The sequence below is a fragment of the Hemibagrus wyckioides genome, linkage group LG16 (assembly GCF_019097595.1).
Source record: "Hemibagrus wyckioides isolate EC202008001 linkage group LG16, SWU_Hwy_1.0, whole genome shotgun sequence".
In the NCBI taxonomy this organism is placed as follows: domain Eukaryota; kingdom Metazoa; phylum Chordata; class Actinopteri; order Siluriformes; family Bagridae; genus Hemibagrus; species Hemibagrus wyckioides.
In genome coordinates this window covers 6,399,204-6,418,565 of record NC_080725.1, presented here as the reverse complement: position 1 = coordinate 6,418,565, position 19,362 = coordinate 6,399,204, and positions in this window count along the sequence as shown.

Genomic DNA, 19,362 nt, shown 5'->3' with positions numbered 1-19,362 from the left:
TGAGCTACATAAAATCCCACACAAAACTCACAAAACAATGTACATTATAATGTACACATTTGTTAAATAGAAGCACTTCTATTCATTAACTGTGATTAGCTACACATTCATTCATTCATTCATTCATTCATTCATTTTCAGTAAATATTTTATCCTGGTCAGGGGTTAGGTAGACTTGGGAATGATGCACACACCTAGAGAAAATTTAGAGCATGCCAGTCTACCTATTGGCATGTTTTGGAGAAAAAATAAACACAAAACCTGGAATGAAAAAATCCTGAAGAACATGCATGCCTTTGCACAGTAACGTGAGCCCAGGATTGAATCATAGATTGAATTTTTTATTTTTATTCTATGTTTCTATACTTCTATAAAGCTGCTTTGAGACAATGTCCATTGTTAAAAGCACTATAGAAATAAACTGAAAAAAAATCATGGACCATGAGATGGCAATGCTAGCTGCTGTACTACAGTACTGGCTATCTCATATTCAGCATTCATGAAATAATTTGTACAAATTCTGTGTGTCCCGCTGGTAATCTAGCGTCGAACAATTAATCAGGTCTCAGATAGTCCAAAGTACATAGATCTATGCTGAAATGTCACCAACAACTTTTTTTATTAACACCCACAGAAACAGTCCCAGTGGTGTTCATTAGGCTTAGTGCAGCTGCTTGTGTGTATTTATGTCAGTCAGAGGACCAAAGTGTGCTTTTCATAGTCAACTACAAATTAATATTGCTCACTGAGGATGTCTTGCACTTGTCCTTGAAATGCCACAGAATGTATAGCATCATCTTTGAAAACATGAAGTTGTTTATTATTGAGATCAAGGTTGCAAGGTTGAATCCTGATGATGCCACGACCATCTGTGCCTAGGAATATAAGGGAGGATAACTGCTTCTGTTTTCTGGGTGAGAACAAATGCTTTGTTTTACATTCCCTAGGCTTATCAGTGCAACTCTAGTCAAAATTTGTGTGTCTCTAATATATACTGCCTAGTAGTTTGTAATCTAGTAGTGCGTTGTGTTAAGAGCATTTCATAAAAGATACAGTGGCTGGATTCATGTGCTCACTATCCTGGATGAAATTGAGCCCTAAAAATTTGTGAGCTCTAGGGTCCTGTCCTTCTGAGCTCCATTTACCATCTATGTAGAGTTTTTCACATTCTCCCTGTGTCCACACGGACTACCTCTAGCTTCTCTGGGTTTTCTCAAACATCTGCAAAATATGCCACTGCTTCCAAGCTCTGGGTCCAGAATAAAATGGGTATTCAATATCAACAAACATAATGGTATTAAAAAAAAGAACATGTGATAGAGTTAAATTGGTAACAAGCTCCAGAAAGCTGAGCATATCTACTTCTGGCTTATGTAAAGTATACTTCAGGTACTTCAGTATGGTGGAAAGGTAAATCTTAGTATGGTATTATAGTCTTCATAACTATGAATATGTAATGCAATCCAATCTCAAAACTGACAGACAAAGATAGCATTGGTCAGCCAAATTCTGAATAGTAAAATTCCACTTCTTAGGACGAATATTTCCCATGGTATCTTTGATGAGTAACAACAACAACAACTACAATAACTCATAAATTGAATCACAGTGTCCTTGAATTATTGGCACTCTTGAAAGACATTGGATGCCACATACTAAATATTAATATAATCTCAGGCTGTGAAATTCGGTGGGGTCCAAAAGACTGAGAAATGTAAATGCTTATATTTTGCAGTTTCTTTTTATTCAATACACCAAATTTCATGACAAATTATATTATCAACAACAACATGAGTAAAAAGTTGAATCTTTTAGAGTTTCTTTTAATACAAAACAGTTAACACGGTCAGTATCTCAAATTTACTTACATTTAAATATGGATCTAGAAATAGTACAGAATATTGAATATAAAATTTTCAAGATATTGAACATTTACTATGTTTGTTTTAATATTTCAAATTTCTAGGAAAAAATGTTTACAAAAAAAAATCATTCATACAAACAAACAAACACAAGAGATTTTCATTGTCGTCTCAGATATTATCCCACTGTATAAAATACTTATATTGGTTTGAACTGTGAATTCATAATTCATTGTGCACCAATCAACGGTATGCTCTAAATGCTGCAAAATTGTACCCAAATAACCAGAAGATGGCAATGTTGGACTACTGTGCATCCTTAATTACTTGGAAGACGAAAATGTAATCATGCTGTAAACATGCTGGCTTTTATGTACTTCTCTTAAAGCTCTACCACAGGAACAAAAGACATTTACAGAGCTTTTGATTATCAGAGAAGTATGAAAAATGACTGGGGGTGGAAGGAAATAGAAAAAAAAGACCAATGTAACAGCGTGAAATAAAAGCATCTCCCTTCTGTTCTCAGTGTTCTCGCTCAGCATGAAGAGGAACCACAGATTTCCATTAGAAGCAGCTATCTAAAATAAGATCTAATTGGGTCTGCATGGAGGGTGGGCAGATAGGGCTGTTGCACACACAGGCCCCACTGAGGATCCACCTGTGAGCTCACTGATATTGGAAAGGCAATCAGAAATCTGTTCTGGTTTAACCAGTTATCATGAGAAGAATGTGTGAGCTGTGTCTTAACTGAGAAGATTATGTGATACTGGGATCAGTTCAACGTTCCAGTGAAAAGGACAGATGGGCTTTCTATTACAAGAGCAGGAAAAGCATACTGAGAAAATTCACTGGGGAAGTACAAAGCCATAGAGAATGGAAGGAAAAAAGTGATGAATGTGCCAACTCTTGACTTGAACTCTACAAGCCAACCACTTTTCTAGGCTTTTGACTAAAACCCACATAAGCACAAAGTCAGCTCAATGACTCAATAATCTGCAGGCAAGTGCTGACTATAATCAATTTCATAGTTATTATAGTGATAGCCCAGTAGTCCAGATTTTGTGCAACTCAGTGGAATGTCATCAGATTAGATCTCATAATTCAACTGCTAGCTTAGGTTTGGATTGTTACGGTACAAGCATATGTAATGAGAACAATGTGCAGTATCACGCAGTTGTACACATAAAGAGTGTGAGATGAGTGCAACAATGTACAATACACAGGAAAATAAATATGCATGACAGTGTACACTAACAGGACAGGGTTGAATGGGAGGAACCACTACAAACAGTCTGTAAACTGTTGACTGTAGAGAAACATGTACAGTAGCAGAAAGTAAGAAATTGTCTAATAACAGCAAAAAGTGTCCCACAGCATCTATAATGTGCAAGTGTGCAGTGACGTTTGTACGATCATAAGTGTAGGGAAGGGCTTGATTAGTCCAGGTGGGTGTTTGGAAGCAGTAGTGTGTTGAGTAGTCTGACTGCCTTGGGGAAGCTGTTTCAGTGTCTGATGGTAGCCACACAGATGCTCTGGTACCTTCTGCCAGAACAATGCAGCGTTTGCTGTAGGAGGTGTTGGGTAGAAAAACCCTGATCATCTTGTCAGCTGTTCTCAAAATCTGCTGGAGAGTCTTGCAGGCTGAGATGGTGCAGTTCCAATACCAGACAGTGAGACAGCAGGTCAGAATGATCTTTGTAGTTTTCCAATTCAGTATAATAGCATGAGATGAGTGGTGAAGTGTCTTCAACAATGTAACAAATCCAGTTGCCTATACTTCCATTTACTGGGCATTCAAAATGCCAGGAAAAGTTTCTTCCTTCCTGGATTAGGGAGTTATCTGGATTGCATTGTTGATGATTTGACATGATTCTGGATGTTTCCGTTTTTGAAACTGCTATCACGCTTATTGGCAATGCAACAAATCTTTAAGCTGAACCATGCCCAGGATCTGGCAAACAAGATTAGATAACATGATTAGAAACATTCCCTGTAAAGACTGTTTTTCCTGTGTTTATTTTTTCATTCCTGTATGACTCACGGATCAAATTAGACACAATGATAATAATAAAAATGAATTCATCCAGTCCCAGTCCAGCTCAGAGCACCTTACAATTCAATCACACTCAGGGGCAATTTACTGTAGCCAATCCACCAATGGTGGCTGGTGCTGAGAGAAGATATTAAACTCTAATAACTATCAATAGCTTGATAACAAAAACTAGGGTTGAGTAATGCCTTATATCACAAGGTCTCATCAATGGCATACTAAGAATATTGTGGCAAAGTATCACACACACACACACACAGCGCTCAATCTATCAACATTTGGTTTCTCCTTGTAAATAATCCTCCTTGTTCACTTTCATTACACGCTCGAGTGTATTTCACATCCACCTCTCAATCACAGCTGATGACATGATGCAGATCCACACTAAATCTAGGAGGGGAATTTTAACTAACACACCTGCAATTATTTTATACCATTCTGTTATCTTACAACCACTGATGCTTTGGCACTTGGCTCTACAGAAGTCCTATTTGTTGTCAGCAAATAATCTAATGCAGATGCCAAAAATCTGTAATACTGATAGTATTAGATAATACTGATAATATTAGACAGTACTGATAGTATCAGATAATACTGATAATTTTGGTAATTTATACCGGTCACTCCTGCAGTCACCTCAGTCATCTTATTTATAGCTAAACATGGAAATGTTCTGAAGAGGATTAAACAAGGGATGGATGAGCTTTGAGGCTGCAACAACCACTGAGTTTGATTTGCATTCAATGACTGGACTGATAAAAAAACAAAAAAAAACATGACTACCTACAAAAATTACTGTTAGCTGGCTAGCCAGACAGTTAATTATATTATTAGTAATGTAGTAGCATTAACACGAATGTTAACTTTTGTACATGTGAATTAGATAATCTATTTGATTTAAGTCTAAAATAATTTCACATTGTAGTAAGATGTCAGATGTCCATTATCATATCGTATACAATATATTCATATTCTAAAGCAGAATCTGACTTTATAATTACGCTGTTTTCAGTACCGTATGTGTAGGCTGCTATGTCTTTCCCTTCAGATAGTGAGTGTGTACTCCTCCCAGTCTCTTTTATCCCTTTTTGATCTCTGCCATTGAGAAATCACGCTTACAGCTCCCACCAAGTTAAAAGACACAGTAAGAACATATTTCAGTGATGCAATTTACTTTTGATTTAGCTAGGACTCCGTCATGAATCATGTGCAGTTAACTGTAATGCTATAAGTTTGTTGTTTTATGTTTCTGATTTTGCAGAGGCATTAGACAAATGATCAGTTGCTGACATGTTCAAAGTATAATGCCATTGGAGGACTGGCCAGCTATCTTTTTGCTTATCATGGTCTGGTTAGCTATTGTGGTGTAAGCTAGGCAATTCAAAGACTTCCACTTACACACTTTTAATAAGACATCACGCATACAACATTGGGTCATATTAAAATACAATAGTACTTTTTTTTTAACACTAATCAGACATTCATTACTATGTTGAGGTGTAGACTAAAATACATTTTTCCTCCAGGTACTGAAAGCTTTTCCTGTTGTCCCATGTCTAATCCAGCATCTCTAATACCCTGTTGGTATATTTTTTTTTAAGGAAGATTTCTAAAGTTCTTTTTCCAGATTGCAATTCTTAAGTTTACTTGAAGATATTTTCCTTTTTCAAATACTGGCTAGTTTGTAATGATAAGTGTAAAGGCTGTGGTGTACTTGTGTCTGGTAGGTCAGAGATTTTGAAGCATTTTAAGATTGCACCATAGATGTTAATAGGACATTTGATGGACAAAGTTCTTCCCGTGTGTTTAACTAAACTGTCCATGCACTTTTTTTAGTCTTGGAATTCATTGCATGTTTTTTTTTTGCTAACACAGTATGTATAGCAGATGACTGTGAAGTCTGTATTCCTTGAGGTATATATCACAAAAAACATAAACTTTGTGTGGTGTACTGGGCTATGGCCAACCTGCCCCCTGGGTTACACTTTTTTCAACCTTCCACATATTTGTCAGACTGGTGTAGGAGTTAAGGAGCAAAGAGATTTGGATATAACACTTTTTTTTAGTTTGCAGCAAAATGGATGATTAGAACATTTCTCAAAGGCACCATTCATGAAGTGGTGGCAGAAAACCTTGCTGCCCAGTATGGGAAGTTTCATTCAGAGCATTTCTGGTGAATACTTTTGCTTTGTACAGCAACAAAATTAAAGCTTCAAACTAAGGGCATTGGATCAGGTGCCTTTAATGTCAGACCTAAACTCTCATGTGAAAATTCAAATGAATATAGAAGAAATCCTTTGTTGGGTGAAGAGACAGAACAGCCTTGATTGGATATCCCCCAATGTAGTTCATGACATGCTTGAAGTCAGAAGAGCAAACATGTTTTCAACTAAGAAAACAAATTTTGGGTATTCCCATGATACTTAGTCTCTCTTGGAATTACTCCCACTTACATTTGGCAACATGGATCCTGAAGGAGAAATGGCGTGGCAGTTGGTGCTGGTTTTGAAAGACTGTTGAGCTTGTAGTTGCTCAGATGCAAACTAATGAGACTATTGCAAACAAAAATTTCTGAGCACAGATAAATGTACCAAGAACTCCCAGGAGTGAGACTGCTGGCCAAATATAATTTTTGGAGCAGTACACCCAAAGGATTAGAGACTTTGGTCCACATGTAGGGGTCTGGATGATGTGTTACTAATAATAATAATAATACATTTTATTTATTGGCGCCTTTCTCAACACCCAAGGACACCGAACAATGAGTTACAAACAAAACACATAGAAACAATATGACAAAAAACAAGCAACAATAACAAAAAAAAGCATAGTTTTTTTTCAAGGAGGTTATGTGGCACTCCAAATTCTTTAAGATGAGTAAAAAAAAGCGTTAGCTTATGATTTCATATAATTTGTAATTTACTCTTTGTGAAATCTGACAACACTTGAATAAACAAATTGCTCAGATGCTATCTGAGAAATTCCCTGGTATAACTGAAATTTGCACACCAAATGTGTGTCCCAGACACCCACGGATCTACAGGTACGCTGCCTGATTGTGAACAAATAGTTCACAAATTGTGTAGTACAGAAGAAACTGTGGTTTATAGTTAAAAGATTATGTGGGTGGTACTGGGAGCATTTCCATTCCCACTAGAGAAACACTTTTAATTTGATCGCAGTGATTTGGCAGATGAATACCCTTTGGCAGACTACTTTATCGGATCTTTGTGAATGGTGACGTTGAAAAGATACATTCATTGTATAAGGTGTAAATCATTTAAGCTGAATGTTGTAGAACATTCCCTTAAAGACTTGTGATGGCAATGTTTGACTTTCCACATCAGTTAGAATCCTTGTTGTGATTTATTTCTCACTGTACTGTGCTGAATTACACTTAAAATATATTTGTTTGTTCAAAGACACACCTGCTGTGAAATGGATAGTATTATGAAGCTTACAGTTATTCTTGGACTAAACAACTCCCAGAAATGAATCCTGCCAAATGGGATGCCCAAATGTGTTAGTGAACTTTCAAGATAAAGAAATAAAGAAACAGTGTGGAATAGATGGGGATGTCAGGCTTCAATACATGGATGCTGATTTTAAGAATGAGATCATGAACTTTCTATCAACACCAAATGTATAATCTGGCTGGCCTCAATGTGTTGCATTTGACCAGCCTGATGGCAGCAAGCACTACCTATTTGTAGGAGACCATTCCATTACTGTATGAGTGGGACACAGAAATACTATCTTCTCCTCAATCAACCACCTCATTAAGGTCCCCATTCTCAAGGTCTATGGAATGACCCAGCATTTTGCTGGTGCCAGGGTTATTGTTCTTGAATGATGCAGAACTAGACTTGGGAAAGGCAATCAATACAATACAAAAATATGGTAATTTGCTTAAATGTGGCATTGTTGATGGCTTGAAAGAGGAAATAATTAACTATAAAGTGTACCCTAATGATTCTGACATGGCAGATGTTCCTGCAGCCCTTGCAAAAGCACATCCATACTTAAAAGGCTCAGGGTCAGTCAGCGGTTAGGAAAGATGGAAATCTACAATGGAAAATCAGAAATTACAGAAAAAAACTTGCCGAAAAAGCAAACAAACCTGAGGACAGACACACTCCTGCCTACAAAGTCAACAAAGCAGGAAAAGGTCCATTATTGCCCAAATTATCTGTCAGGTGAAACAACTGACATTTGAGAAGATGATAGTGAGTCTGCTTGCAGAATATTAGAAGAAAAACAATGATGGCTCTATCAAAATATGATGGACCACACTTTTGATCTGAGAAGATCAAAGAGAGATCCACCCATGATCATGATCAAATTATCAAATTGTATCAAACTGATGCAGCCTGCTCTATTTAAAGTGAATGAGGTTAGTGTAAATTATGTATGGAACATACCCCTAATGTTTTCTGGAAAACAAATTTTTAAAAACTCTTGTCTTTTAAGAGGTAGCGTGAATCACAACAGTTCATTTCAGTCAGTAATATTCTCAAACTTGATTTGGTCTCTGACAGAAAGACTGTATATGATCTTTGGCGATCTGACAATAGCTGAAAAAAGTACAGGCAGTCTTGCAGGAAGAAGAATAAGGATCATTATGACAGAAGTCAGAAAGAGTTGCATACATACCAAGTATGTTTACACACACAAGGAATTTGACAAGAAATTTGACTTGTCCTGACTGTACATTTAAGTCTCTTGATGTTTGATTTGGTAGCTGAACCAAACCAGACAGTTAAGGATAAACACAGGAAACTGTCAGTGATGGCAGAGTAGAAATGTTTCAGCAGTTCCTGTGGCAGGTTGAATTTTCTCAGCTGGAGAAAGAAGTACAAACTCTGCTGGGCCTTTTTAGTAATTGAGTCTATGTAAGTGTCCCACTTCAGGTCCTGAGAGATGGTTGTGCCCAGGAACCTGAATGACTCCACTGTTGTTACAGTACTGTTCATGAAGGGAATGGGGGGGTTTCTCCATGATCATATCCACTGTTTTGAGCATGTTGAGCTCCAGGTTGTTGTGATTGAACCAAACAGCCAGCTCTTTAACCTCCTGTCTGTAGGCAGACTCCTGTCCATTGTGGATGAGGCAGATGATGGTGGTGTCTTCTGCAATGTTTAGGATCTTGACAGAGGGGTCTTTTGCAGTACATTCGTTCGTTCACAGGGAGAAGAGCAGTGGGAAGAAAACACATCCCCGTGGGGCGCCAGTGATGATTGTGAGAGTCCTGGATATGAGCTTCCCTGGCCTTACTAGCTGTTGCTTGTCTGTCAGGAAGCTGGTGATCCACTGACAGATTGGGGAGGGCACAGAGAGAACTGAAGTCTACAAGTAATAGCACTCATAAACTAGGTATGACCATAAAAACTAAGCCAGGGTTTATTTTCTAAACCTTATGCCAGGCTGGATGATTATACATTCATCATATTGTAGGCCCTTGATTGGTTTACATTACAGTGGAGGTTTATTTAAACCCAATTTGTTTTCATTAAGAGTTCATTGGATTCCATCCAACCTACGGTGTATTGTACTGGAGCAAAAAATTACAAGCATCTGTCTACTTTAATCTCTCCGCTATGACGCATTTAGGATGATTAGGATGTAACCAGTTGTGTTGGCTAGCTTGAGATAGTGTCCCAGATGTTTCTTTCATGTTGTCTGTGCTCTGCCCTTTCCTAGAATAGCAGCATTGATGTCAAGTGAGAATGCATCCTTAGAGGCCTTTGTGCCTGTTTGAATGAGGATCCACACCACCTTCTGAAAGAATTCAAGCTGTGTTTACCAAACCTACTTCAAATAATACTTCAATTTCATGCATCTATTTATTTTTGAGCTACCACAGTAATATAAACATTATCACATTCAATGTCTTACCTACTTGCACACTGTGGTTGGCATTTTCTTTATAAAATCTATTGTATGTTTAAGATGTTGAAATAAAAAATAGATCTCCTGCATCAAAGGAAGAATTTAATAATGAAATGGCAGAAAACTTGTTAATGAAGTACAATATGACATTGATTAAATCCCACAGAAGACATCAAAATGTTTACGGAGATGCTGGAGGTACATAGTGTACATTTGGGGGTTGCCATGTTGCATAGCAAGCAATAGCCAGTAGCCAGGACTATGCACTCGACTTGAGCTACTCATCAGAGTACAGGTTCACTTATCAAAAGATGGTGGCACCAGATCAGCAGATGCTTTATGTCCTGTAAGTCATTTGTTCAGCACATGCCACAGATGCTCAATCATACTGAGATGTGGGGAATTTGGAGACAGTCAACGCTGTCAGCTTCCTCAAACCATTTCTGAACAATTTCTGTGTGGCAGGGAGCATTATGCTGAACGAGGCCTCTACCATTAGAGAATACTGTTGTTATGATGAAGTCTAGATGGTCAGGAATAATGTTTACGTAGGTGATACACGTCAAAGTAAAATCTACACCCAATGTCAGGACCCAATTTTCTCGACAGAACATTGCCCATTGCCACTTTGCCACCAATGGCTTCTATATACTTATCAGCCAAAAATTAAAACCACGGACAGGCAAGTGAACAGTCAGTTCTCAAAGTTTCTCACCAAAATAATACACATTCTCTCCAAAAATGCAATAAATAGATAAGGTTAATGGAGGTTCAATCAGGCAGGAGCCACACCTGATTCCACCTGTTTAATCAGTTGATCTTGGATTTTCATAGGCTCAGGTGTGACTTCTGCTTGTTTGGAATGAAAACCTGCACCCACACCAGTCCTTTGTGGATAAGATTGGATACCCCTGCCTTAAAAGATTAGTTTTTTGTTTAGTCCACATAAGCAAACTGGATCACTGAAACTTCAACAGGTCAAGAAACATATCTAAACCATTTTAAATCAAGATTGTTTAATAAATCAAGACTGACAAATCCTTGTAAAATATAATGAACCAGCATAGATATGATTTGGACCAACTTAAATATCAAAAAATCATGCAATTGTCTCCACAATCTGACCCTACCAGCTTTGTGCTTTAGCAGAATTTGAGGATCAGACAGCAATTTTCCAGTCTTCGACTTTCCAGTGTTAGTGAGTATATGCCAGTGGAGCCTCAGCTTCATATTCTTGGCTGACAAAAGCGGAATCTGATGTGACCTTCTGCTGTTGTAGCCCATCCACATTAAGGTTCTTGAATCCAGGTTATTTCCATCTATTAGTATCAACATATTATACTTCTGTGTGTCAACACGCCATATAACATACTTTATAACATTTACAGTGGAATAAGTAGAGAAATGCTAAAATACTTTAAAGCATTATAGGTCTTTAAAGCAATGTAGTACAAACAATATAGAAAAACATTTTTTCTATACATTTTTAACATTTCCATTTGTGTCCAAAGTTGTGTTGTGTCCTTAGTAAATAGTAAATCTCAAAAGACATTTTCATGACATCATTTTCTATGCTGGCATAATTATTATGACATTATTTTCTTGACTATTTCAGGCTTCAGTTATCACAGTATAGGCTTATAATGGTATAGAGTTACACCCTTTTTTGTGTAATGGTCATTAATACTGAAATGGGAGCGTTCTGGTTGTCAAGCAGTTGCCCTTCTGCCCACATCCTCACTAACCTTCCTCTCTGGCGGTTACAGACAGCTTTGAGAGGCAGAGGCAGCTTGGCTCTTATGCCTTCTGTTAAAATGTAATGAGCCAGTTTAATTGACCACATTTTTCCTTCTTCATATGAGAAGAAAAAGCGAGAAAGAATGGCTATAGAGAGTCATAATCTGTCTTAGGAGATCTTCCAGAATTACAGTAGATATATAAAAAGTCTACACACCTCTTTTTAAATGTAAAAAAAAAATGAAACCAAGATAAATTATGCCCCACATTATTATTTTCCCCACCTTTAATGTGATATAGCAACCCACGTTTCCTACCTTTAATGTGATATGGGGAGAGGATGCATGTACCAGAGTGCACACCCATTAACTAATACATTGTTATAGCACCTTTTGCTTGTAATACAACACCAATTCTTTATGGGTAACAGTCTACCAACTTGATTTGCACGTGTTAATTTGCCAATTTTATTCCACTCTTCCATGCAAAAATGCTCCAGATCTATCATATCTCCTGTGCACACCCCTCTTCAAGTCATTCCACAATGACCGGATCATTCAAGACCTTTAACATTTTCTGCTGAAAACTTGGATTTGTGCTTTGTGTTGGTACAGGTTTGTCTATTATGCAATATTTGCATATATTATATGTACAGTGTTGTGTGGAAAAGGAATGATACTCTTGGTTTTTAATAAATGTTTCATATTTCAAAATTTTCAACAAATTTTCTTTACCAGGATTAAAATCAACTGGATGTGATCACTGTCATGATTTTCTTTTTTTTTTCTTACTTTATTGTTTCTTTTTTAACCTGGGAATTTAAACTTTGTTGTCTATAACATACCATGTTTGAATTTTTATTCAATTTTATTTTTTTTCTATTTAATTATTTTAATCTAAGTAAAACTTTATACTTAGATACTCTCTCTCTCTCTCACACACACACACACACACACACAGATATATATATATATATATATATATATATACAGATTTTATCATTGCATGTTTATGGCACTCAGGATGCAGGACATGTCCACAATCCCAAGAAGTGTCTCTAACAAGATTTGCCTGAATGTCTAATATAGTAATACAATATCTAATATAAATTGATTATATTCTCATTTCATCCATTCAGGCTTTCTAGCCGTTGCATGGCTTTAGGGATTACTGCCATGAAAGGCTCATCATGTTGACATGTTTGTTGCTGGATTTTATACAGTCTCTGTTGATTGTTCATCATTTTTCCACAAGAAAATCTTTAACCAGAGCCTTGTAAAAAGAAAATGTAAAAAGATAAAACAACCCTTATATTATTATTATTTATTTTTATTTATATATTATAAGTTTTTTAGAAGAAATAAAAATTCTCATGAGGATGTCACATTTCTTTCCTTGCAGGGAAATTTGATCCCCAGCAAGATATAAAAAAAAATGTCCACACACACACACACACACACACACATCACCCAAGTGGCTCATTATCACCCACACTTTCACAGATCCTCCAGTCTTCTCAAAATGAAGCCCTTTCCACACTCTTTCACTGATCTAGAACCATCCTCTCTACCCCATCATCCAAACTCAAATCATTATTTATTAAGATAAAGCTCACATCCAACCTCAGATCTGCGTTTTACTGCAGCAGAGGCTGCAACATGAAGGCATGAAGTGTAAAATTAAAGCCAGCCTGCAGCTCTGAGAAGCACCAGCACACTTACCTCACCACTGTGACATTTTCATTTAAAAGGATTTAAAGCAGGTCAGGACATCTCAGGAATACAGAAAGAGAGAAAAAAATAATAATAATAACACAGGAGACCGATTGAAGGATTTCTTTCAGGAAGGATTTTTCTTTCTTTCTCTTCAGGTGATGGCTCAAAATGAAGTGCTAAGATAGAGAAATCAGACCATGAACAAAGACTGGAGCATTTAATTAATGTAGCACAGTCTCACATTGGTGATGGATAAGTTAGAAAGGAGGATAAAGACTGGAAATTGTTTGATAGGTGATGATTAAAAAGGCACATATTTGGGACAATGGAAAACCAAGACTGTGCCAGAGGAAGAGAAATTTGTAAATAATAAATAAATATAGTCACTTGTCTAAGATTGCCTGCTACCGAACATGTTCTTTTCTTTATAATGTTTAGTGCTACTCAATCAACCTAAACGTACAAACTTTGATGGTTGTAAATGTCATTTAAGTGCTACAGTTTGCTCTGCAGTTCATTTCTCATCCATGCAGTTATGAAACAGTTTGAATCCTCTAATTAAAATGTGCAGCCACACAGTATGTATCCACTTCTAATACAATAGCATAACAACTTAAAAGCCAAACTCATTTCAGGGCAAAACGGTTTGCTTCAGCAAAGATTACATTTCCTTTTGTTTGGTTCTCTTCCCAAATTGCCAAATTAATTACCGTTCTGAAGACAGGAAAACAATTCTGCGGGGGAGCACAAAGCGAGGAGACAGGTTATAATCAGGCCACAATTTTCTTTCTGAGCTGTGGAGAAAAAGCAGTATGGGCAGAGGGTGATATCTTATCAGCACTGAATGCAGACCCTATCAAACCCCACAGAGAAGTTTGGTCAAAGGTTTTTTTTAAATTTCCATTACACAGTTTTCATTGTATGTGTTTAGTATTGGAATTGTAAACAATTCAGTCTGATAACCAGATGAGTTCAGTAAATCTGTTTAAAGTTTCATACAGTATTCAGCCCCACAAAGAGGAGATTTAGTTAGCAACCCACTACAGTTATTGTATTGTATTGATTTTTTGTTGGTCAAAAATGCCTAACCTGTAAATATATTTTTATTTCTATGCATCTAACAGATATAAAATGCCACTTTCATTGTTATTATGTTTTTCTTACAAATGAATCTGCATCAGTGAGGACCTGCAGACCCTGCAGCTGAAGAGAGAGAAGTACAGTGCTGCTAAAATGTTTGTGACCCCTTTACATTTCTGCATTCATTTGACTGAACTGTGATCAGATAAGGTCTTAAATCTTGATAAAGAGTGCAAACGATGTAAAAATATTTTTAAAAAGTTTCAGATTTATTTATTGAGCAGAATTATCCAACATTATATATCTTTTTCAGAAATACTATGTGAACCTCTAGGGATATAAATTTGATTGCATAATTAAAGTCAGATGTTTCGATTTAGGTGATGGCAATCAGACGTGAGTTTATCAAGCTCTCCCAAGTTTACATGAAACTTGGGTTTTCACTATTCATAAACACACAGTTTTATGGAAATGTGCCATGCATTGGGCACAGGAGATTCCTGAGGACCTCAGAAAAAGAGTTACTGATGCTCACCAGCCTGGAAAAGGTTACAAAACCATTTCTGCAGTGTTTGGCCTCCACTTTGAAGCAGATGAAATACAAATGGAGGAAATTTAGCACCACTGGTAGTCTTCCAAGGAGTATAAATCACTCCAAGGGCATGGTAAATAATATTATGGGAAGTCACAAAAAACTCATTTCATGAGGACCTACAGGCCACAAGCACACTCAGTGATGTCAATGTTCATGAAGTCACCATCAGGCAAACACTGAGCAAGAATGGCGTACTGTAAATGGCAGGATAGCAAGCAGAAAGTAGAAAGATAATACTGCTGTCCATGTGAAGCTGTCCAATTTGGCAAAAACCCCAACACAGCAAAAAATGCAGACCTTAACCCAATATAAATGTTGAGAGATGACCTAAATAGAGCATGCAAGGACGCCCACCAAAATCACTGAGTTGAAGGAGTTTTTTAAGGAGGAATGGGCCAAAATTCCTCCAAACAGTTGTGTACTAATGAGCAGTTACTGTAAATGCTTGGTTATTGCTGCTAAAGGGCTTCACATGGATAATTGTGCCCAATAAATAAAAATTAAAAAAAAAGATTATATTTTGTGTCAATTGTGTTTAATCGGGTTCTCTTAATCTAGTTTTTTAGGAATTACATAAAGATCTAATCACATTTCTGGGTCACATAAAGAGTTCACAACCTTTCCAGCAGTACTGTATTCTTGAATATACCTTCCTCTCCTTGACATGTCTCTTTTTCAGACAGTCTTGACTCCTGTTCAGTAGGCGTAGCATAACTAAAATTAACTAGTCGCATTCAAAAATGTATACGACATATTCGTTTCCATAGTTAAAGCAAGGTCGCTGTCAAACCTCCATTACACAAATTTGTGTAATAGAGTGACAGTGACTTAAATAGTAGAGGCAGTCATGAGAAGTCATGAGTAATTGATGGGAGAGAGGGGCTTTTATGGGAAACAGTGGAAAATCCTTTTAAGAGAGCTGATTTGGCAGAATCACCTTCTCTCTGTTTAATATGATTACCGGCTGACTCTATTCATCAATCTAATGATCTCCTTGCCTTAACTAATGACATGTCAAGTTCAGTATTAGTAATCTCTTCACAAAAATAGGCAGCAAAAATAAAAAGTAATAGTAGCTGACACCACTACTACTGTATATATACATATATATGCTCATCCACTTTATCCAGCCTCACAGCTGTCAGATCCATATACAGCAGGTGTTATTTTAGGCAGCAACTTAGTTCAACTGTATTATCCAATTGAAAGAACTGACAAGTACATAGGTAATACTCTGTTTGGAGAATTTTTAAATAAAGTTTCAGCACACAGGTAAAGCAAGGGACATTTTAAAAAGAGTTTTGTGATTTAAGCTCCTGAGTGAAGCAACAGAAAAGCATTCAGCCTTTCATCTAGAAGTCAAGGTCATTTCTAACATATATAGTTCATCCTCCAGGACCATGGTGCTTCACCAAATGCAAAGCAACACACAACACAGAACTAAGAGCTATGTACATTAACATACAGGGTTTGGACAATGAAAGTGAAACACCTGGTTTTAGACCAATTTATTAGTATGGTATAGGGCCTCCTTTTGCAATGAGTACAGCATCAATTTGTCTTGGGAAGGAATAACAGACACAAATCCTGCACAGTGACCAGAGGGATTTTGAGTCATTCTTCTTGCAGAAAATTGGCCAGTTCACTATGTGATGCTGGAGGAGGCAAACGTTGCCAAAACACCCCAATGTGACTCAATAATTTTCCGATCTGGTGACTGTACAGGCCATGGGAGACATTCAACTTCACTTTTATTTTAATCAAACCACTCTGTCTCCAGTCTTTCTGTGTGTATTGGTGCATTATCATCCTTATACACCACCTTCAGGGTACAATATTTGAAGCACTGGGTGCACTGGGTGCTCCAGAACGGTTCCATAGTCCTTCGCACTGCGGTGCCCATTATGTTGAGCGGATAGCAATTTCATTTTTGGCTGTCCTTTTGCTCTGCTAATTCAACTTTCACACTGTACTGTTACTTATGGAATGTGAAACCAGTGAACAACACTACATAGCTAGTGTATCAGTTTCACTGTCAAACCACTAAAGATCTACATAAAGTGCATGTGTGCAAATGTGTGCGAACCGTGCAAGACAGAAGACAAGCGGTCATGAATATGAATCTTGTTCGATCTTTAGTCTGGAGTCCAAGAGAGAAAAATTGCCTGTGCCCTAAGGGAGAGGTGGAAAACTCTTTCAATCATGGGCATCTGTGAGCTCATGCATGTGAATGTGGGTGGAGAGCACTTCTCCTCTGTGTGTGCACAAACACCAGTTGGAAAAGATGTGGAAGGTTGGCTTCATGTGAAGGAGGACACATGTGATAACCATCAACCTCCCAGGTTGGCAGCTGTCTTGATATGGGAAAGCTGCTTGATGGCTGGGAATTGGTCATGACTAAATTTGGAAGAAAATTGTGTGTACTACCTTTGCATAGTAACTCATCATTTAGAGGGAAAAACATTCTGTCAAACTAAATCCATTAGCAAATATAATTATATTCTGTAAAAGATGATAAAATATTAAATGTGTGTGTTAATTTGATGGAAAAGTAAATATCTGAATCCAGTTATAAGGCTGATTTAATTCATTAATTCCAAATAATGTTAAAAAACAAATTTCAGTTAAAATATTCATGATGTATTCTCTCTCTCTCAGCATTCAAAAATGAATGTGTGTGGCTATAGATCAGTAACATAAAGTTTTTCACTACAGCGTGATTTAATCTCAGTGGATTTAAAGTCTATTCTTTGAAGTGCAAAAATGATGAGAGACTACTATATGCATGTACTGTGAAAAGCAGTCTCTACAATTAACAGCTGTTCAGCTAACATTTAGCTGAATTAAGAAAAATGAATATGAACTGTACTCTCCTATGCAATATTGAAAATCACACCTTGAGGGGTGTCAGGAACTTCTGGGACAATTCCCTGCCAGTCCACCAGAGGGGGCACCGTCAGATGTTTTGGTTTTAACTTGTTTTCATGTCATGTTTTTGTGATTTCTCATGTGTGTTGTGTAACGCCCTCCCTATTCCTGCCTTGTTTCCCATTTGTCCTAATGTTCTACCCTATATATACTTGCTGTCTTTGTCAAATCATTGTTCAATGTTGTGTTTGGTTTTCTCCACTTTATGTTTATCCATACTGTGCCTATTGTTTTATTGACTCCTTCACGTCCTTCGAGTGTTCATGTTTTGTTTATTTTGTGTCATGTTTAAGATACATCGTGTTGTTAGTGAACTTGTTAATGAAAGTATACTTTTATCCGGCATTGTGGGTGATAAAACTCTTTATAGGGTTCCTCTGGTGGCGTCTCCCTGAAAATGTGACCAAGAGGCCATACATGTGCAACTTTCTAGTGGGAAACTCATATACAATAATTCTGATTCATGTGCATGCAGTATCCGGTAACTACTCACAGCATGATCTGTACAATTAAAATTGATATGTGTGATGTGCTCATGCAATTTGGGTGGATGCAGGACAGTAGTTCAAGCAGTGGAGCTATTCATAATTTGTCTTTTAATTATTTAAGGCATGATCTACCATTACCCAGTCCAGTCATATTAATAACATTAATAGTCAAAGAAAATAAAATACCTTCAGGACAGATTCAAATGACATACTAGCAATAAGGGAGGAACACATAATGTACCTAATTAAACCAGCTCTATTTTTTTCTCCTCCTAGAGTAAACCTCAATATCCCTGTTTTCAGTGTGTACCTAGTTTGCTAGTGGCTTTAAAACAGAAACGGGAAAAATGCACTGATACCCGAATGGTATCAGTGCATGGTATCAATCCTGTTTCTCACCTTAGCAGCTGGGAGCCAATAAAATGTGGCTAAACAGATTAAGTGATGTGTTCATTTGTCATTTGGGGTTGTGTAATACGGAGTAGTTGTAACAATAACTTAGTTGTCATTTTATGAATATCATTCATAATGCAATTACTGGGCAAAGCGATAGCACTTATTATTATCAGCACTGTATCACATAGGAATAACTTCAGCCCTGATATGCCTCTGGTATATTTTGAAATCTTTTCAAAGTTGACCAGGATAACCAGACAAGAGATAAAACAATACTTGAGTTTTAGATCCCCTTCTGGGGAAGATCACCCAGGGTTGAAATTTGATCAAAATTGTAAAACATACAGTGACCAAAGGTCACCCTCCTGGAGGAATATTTTATATTTAATAATTTTGTAGAGGGTAAGGTAAGAAACTTGAATAAGCAGTGAGTACCCTGACTTTGCATGTGTATGTGCATGGAGGTCACACACAGCAGAATATACAGACATATTTTGTAAATATTTCCTGTACTTGTATGTAATTATAGACATAACCATGCTGAAATATGTTTTGAAATAACCATAAGCATAACAAGAAAATACACTGATATAACATATGTAAATAATTATCTTAAATCTGT